This window comes from Carcharhinus amblyrhynchos, chromosome 35 (genome assembly GCF_965287045.1).
Source record: "Carcharhinus amblyrhynchos chromosome 35, sCarAmb.v2.hapA, whole genome shotgun sequence".
Lineage (NCBI taxonomy): Eukaryota > Metazoa > Chordata > Chondrichthyes > Carcharhiniformes > Carcharhinidae > Carcharhinus > Carcharhinus amblyrhynchos.
Genome location: NC_137358.1, coordinates 4,356,325 through 4,361,988, shown reverse-complemented (window position 1 = coordinate 4,361,988; position 5,664 = coordinate 4,356,325). Strand labels below are relative to the sequence as shown.

Here is a 5,664-nt window from a genome sequence, read left to right as displayed (position 1 = left end):
CTTGTCTTAACACCTCCACTCAAAATGATGTTTTAGAGGATGATTTTTGGGTACAGATGTTTTGTGTTGAGTTCGCACCGGTGGAGGGGGGGGGGTCAAAGGTCAATCAGCAATGACATCATGGTTGAGTTCTCGATCAGAGGAACCTCTCCGACATTCTGATTGGCCCCAAATCCCATTTTGATTTGACGTGTTTTAAGTTTCCTTTGTACCTTTTGTTTCTGTTCGGGCCGTTCCCCCTCCTTTTGGGGAGCTGCCCCCTTTTTCTTTGTCCGAACGTAATTTAAGTTTGTTTACTTGTTTGGCCCACCCAAAAGACCGACCCGAAAAAGGTGTTTACTTGTTTGACCCGCCCAAAAGACCCGACTGATTAGATTCCAATTGGACAAGGCAGCTCTTTGATTGGCCCACAAAAATGGGTGGCCATTGCTGATGATGTCATTTCCTGTTTAGGACTCTTGGGGTATAAATGCGAGTCCTTTGCTAGTGTAATTTTAGGTCATTGGTGCTTGTTCTATATTTGTAATATAGGAGTTTGCTTGTGTAAGCTTGGGCGTGGGGAAAAAAAATGTAATCCCAGATCTCCCAAAACTATCACCAGGATTGTGAAGCTGGTATCAACAAGCAGATTAACCTGGAGCTCACTGCCTCCTATCTCTATCTTTCTCTGGTGGGTCTTGTCTCTGGGTTCGAAGTGAAATGCATCATTCTGAAGTAGATTCTTCCCAGAAGTCTAACTTGACTTCATGGTTGTGTTTTGTTACTCTCCTGACTGAAGATGTCATTCCACCCTAATTATAGTTTCAATCTCATTACAGTTGGTGAGATGTGATGGTGATATTGAACATCAAGTGGTTGGTTCATTGGCTGTTCCTAGAATGATATAGAAGTGTCTTCCCAAACTGGATTGAAGTTTTAATACTAATTTAAATGGGACTGCAGTATTATACAATCTACAAGTGCAGGAGGCCACTTGGCCCACTGAGTCTGCATCAACAACAATCCCACCCAGGCCCTATCCCCATGCATTTACCCTCGCTAGTGAGAGGGTCAGGACTAAGGGAATGCTGCACTCTAAAAGGTCAGTACTGTTGGAGTGCTGCATTGTTGGAGGACTGGTGCTGAGACAACTATTGGTGGCTCAACACTGGGGGAGCACTGCAGTGCTGTGCTCTGTGGCATTCCCACAGTATTGACCCTCTGTGTATAGAGACAGTGGCCAGGCTAAATTGCCCCTTAATCAACTTAACCTGCACTTCTTTGGACATTTACTGTCCAGTCCTGATTTCACGCACGCACACACCTAGAATAATAGAATCCCTACAGTGTAGAAGGAGGCCATTTGGCCCATCAAGCCCACACTGACAACAATCCCACCCAGGCCTGAACCCTGCTAGCCTCCCTGATACTGAGGGTCATTTACCCTTGGGCTATGTCAGAAGGTATGAGTTGAGTCTATTGGTGAGGATGGAGTCACCTGTAGGCCTGGCTTGAGTAGAAGTAGTATTTTTTTATTTGTGATTTAAGTTGGGGGTTTTTAAACTTTCATAGTCATTTTTGATGCATGTCTAAAAGATGTGCTAGTTGAATGCTTTGGCCGATGCTAATCTCCCCCTCAGTGTACCTGAACAGGCACCGGAGTGTGGTGACTAGGGGACTTTCAATAACTTCATTGCAGTGTTAATGTTAGCCTAGTTGTGACACACATTTTATTTTCAATTTTTTTCCCTTTATTTGAAGGACTTTGAATATTTCTTGGGTAACTAATCCAATACAAATCAGACACCAGTCTGATTAACGTCTTGTGCTTGGCTGTCCTATCAGTGACACAGAATAAATTACTACAATCCCCTTCCTGTCGTTGTGGTTAGTTGGAAACTATTGAGAATAAGAGTGCAAAAGGCTTAAACTTTATATTGAATACACAGCAATGTCAGCGGCCAGTCAGTGTTTACACTATAAAGTTACAATTTCTATCACATCATGCTATTGGATGGGTATGGCAACCATTGCAACTGGCAACATGGGAGGACTGGGTGACAAACAATTCTATATATTTGAGGAAGTGAAATGATTTTTTAATGCAATCTCATATCCTTCTTTTAGAAAACAGGCCTTGGTGTAATGTTCTGCTTGGGGTCTCCGTGTTGTGGTTAATGGAATTGGGATTGTTCTCTTTCAGGTGTCTTTCTTTGACCGGGATGATGTTGCCCTCGACAATTTCTCCCACTTCTCCAAACATCAGTCCCAGGAGAAGTGGGAACACGTGGAGAAGCTGATTAAATTCCAGAATAAACGTGGAGGCCACATCCTCCTCCAGGACGTGAAGGTGGGAATTGGGGGTGGAGGAGAATGGATCTGTTAATGATGTGGCTTCAACTATTACACTGTCTAAATCTTCAAATTCTCAAGGGAGGGGAGCTGCCCCCTTTTTCTTTGTCCGATCGTAATTTAAGTTTGTTTACTTGGTTTACCCAAAAGGCCGACCCGAAAGATCAGAGGGAAATGTTCCTTTGTTTAGTTTCATTTGTCTGATCGTGAGCTAAATATCTCCATCTTGCTGTGTATTGACTAAGCTGTAATAATTCCTGGCTCGGGTCACTGTCTGTCTGTACATTCTCCCCATGTCTGTGTTGGTTTCCTCCAGGTGCTCCCATTTTCTCCCAGTCAAAAGACCTGCTGGTTAGGGTGCATTGGGTACACTCAGGGAGAATATAGCATGACCAAACAGGTGCTGGAGTTTGGCCACTAGGGGATTGTCAGTAACTTCATTGCAGTGTTAATGTAAGCCTACTTAAGAACATAAGAAATAGGAGCAGGAGTAGGCCAACTAGCCCTTCAAGCCTGCCCCGCCATTCAATAAGATCATGGCTGATCTGTCGTGGCTCAGTTCCACATTTCTGCCCTCTCCCCATAACCCTTGATCCCCTCTCTTATCAAAAACCCATCAACCTGCGTCTTAAAAATATTTAGCGAGGCAGCCTCCACCACTTCAACAGGCAGAGAATTCCAGAGATTCACCATCCTTTGAGTGAAGAAGTTCTTCCTCAACTCCGTTCTAAACCGCACCCCCCCCCTTATCTTGAGGCTGTGCCCCCTAGTCCTACTATCCTTTCTGAGCGGAAAGAGTCTCTCCACCTCTACCCTATCCATCCCATTCATCTTATACGTCTCAATGAGATCTCCCCTCATTCTTCTAAACTCTAACGAGTACAAGCCCAGTTTATTCAGCCTCTCCTCATAGCTCAACCCCCTCAACTCTGGCATCAGCCTAGTAAACCTCCTCTGCACTCCCTCCAAGGCCAAAATATCCTTGCGTAAGTACGGCGCCCAAAACTACACACAGTACTCCAGCTGCGGCCTCACCAATGCCCTATACAGCTGCAGCAAGACCTCCCTACTTTTATATTCAATCCCCCTCGCTATGAAGGCCAGCATCCCATTTGCCTTCCTGACCACCTGCTGCACCTGCAAGCTGGGTTTTTGCGACTCATGCACAAGGACCCCGAGGCCCCTCTGCACCGTCGCCTGCTGCAGTTTTTCTCCACGTAAGTAATAATCCTTCCTACCAAAGTGGACCACCTCACACTTGCCAACATTAAATTCCATTTGCCATTTCCTGGCCCATTCGCCCAGCCTATCTAGATCCTTCTGTAGACTCTCCACACCCTCCGCACAATTTGCTGTTCCACCAATCTTGGTGTCATCAGCAAATTTCAACACCCTACACTCGGTTCCCTCCTCCAGATCATCTATATAAATGGTAAAAAGCTGAGGCCCCAGCACTGACCCCTGGGGCACTCCACTAGTCACCATCCGCCAATCTGAATAGCACCCGTTGACCCCCACTCTCTGCCTCCTATTTGACAACCAATCCTCTATCCACGCTAACACCCTACCCCCAACTCCATGCCCCCTTACCTTCTGCAATAACCTCTTGTGAGGTACCTTGTCAAACGCCTTCTGAAAATCCAGAAAGACCACATCCACCGGCTCTCCTCTATTGTTCCTAAATTTTATATCTGGAATGTGTTTTTTTAAAAAGAGAAAAATCAGGGTTGCTGTTTGTTCTCCTGTGAAATTTAAAAGTCTTTCCCCATTGTAGAAGCCAGAGAGGGATGAGTGGGGTAACAGTCTCCAGGCAATGCAAGTTGCCCTGGATCTGGAGAAGAATGTGAACCAGAGTCTCCTGGATCTCCACCAACTCGCCACCACCCAGACCGACCCTCATGTAAGCTTCACTCCATTGTAACTCTGATCTGTTTCTTAAATAAAATGATTCTCCAGTTGGAGACACCATTGTAGAATCACCATGTTCTAGTGTAGCCAAAAGACATTCAAGTCAGCAATGATATTACTGATCAATAGGTTTAAATTAGGTTCAAATAAGAACTGGCATTGCCACTTAATTTGAACAGTGGCTCTCTTCACACACTGACTTGAGAGAAGGTTGTGGATTCAGTGCACAGTGCTGCCCTCCCTTATTCACCTGACGAAGAGGGTAACCCCTCGAAAGCTTGTGAGAATATTATCAAATAAATAGGTTGGACTAAAACCTGGTGTTGTCAGACTTTTTATTGTGCTGAACTGTCAGGGGTGCCATCTTGTTAAAACACCAGCCCTATTTCCTACCACCAGCAGATGGCCCCCAAGAGCAGGGAGATATCTTTAGGTGTTCCAGAAATATTTAAACCCTCGTTCAAGCAATCTCCCAAAGGCCCATTCTAGACATGAGCTGTGTTTTCTTTATCCATTCATGGGACATTGGTGTTGCTGGCCATCCCTAGCTGACCTTGGAGGGCAACTGAGAGTCAGTCACATTGCAGTGGCTCTGGGCTCACATATAGGCCAGACCAGGAAAGAACAGCAGATTTCCTTCCCTAAAGGACATGAGTAAAGGTTTGAGGGTTTTTAACAATGGTTTCAGGGTGATCAGTAGATGCCTAATTGTAGATTTTTTTTGGTAATTCAAATGACACCATCTGCCATGGTGGGATTTGAACCCAGGTCCTCAGAATATTGAGTTTCTGGACTAATCACCTAGTGGTGATACCAATAGGTCATCACCTCCCCCTGTGTGTTTAACAAACATAGATACCAGACTCCTGGCTTTACCACAGATTTCAGTAAAAGCAAACCTGAGAGCTCCCTACAGAAGCAAGAGTGAAGTGAATTAACTTGAACTGATGTTTTTCTCTAATTTCTTCCCCTTCCAGCTGTGTGACTTTCTGGAGACTCACTTTCTGGGTGAGCAGGTCAAGACCATCAAGCAACTTGGGGACCACATCACCAACTTGAAGCATCTGGGAGTCCCTGAGAATGGGATGGGAGAGTACCTGTTTGACAAGCTCTCACTGGAGGAGAGCACTTAATGTGACATCTAGGATTGGATTGGAGATGGCTTTGCTGCTGAGATGTTTCCAATTCCACCTGGAGCACTGGGCTTTCTCCAGGAAAACAGAACTTGTAGCATTAAGAAATCATTAAATAAAAACCTTTCAGTGGTTTTTGTCTATTGCCCTTTATTCAGACAATGGATAGCCATCGCCAGCGAAAGGGTGCTGGGAAAGTTATTCAACCTGAAAGCTGACACGTTTCCCCCTGGACCAGATCTCTTTGCATCCTAGGGTCTTACAAGAACTGGCAGGTTCAAAGGGCCTCCTC

At 45.2% G+C, this 5,664-nt stretch overlaps 1 pseudogene; it reads left to right on the top strand.

Moving 5' to 3' along the window:
- Positions 1 to 568: 568 nt before the first annotated feature.
- LOC145361555 (ferritin, middle subunit-like) lies at positions 569 to 5,372 on the top strand (annotated as a pseudogene).
- The last annotated feature ends 292 nt before the right edge of the window (positions 5,373 to 5,664 follow it).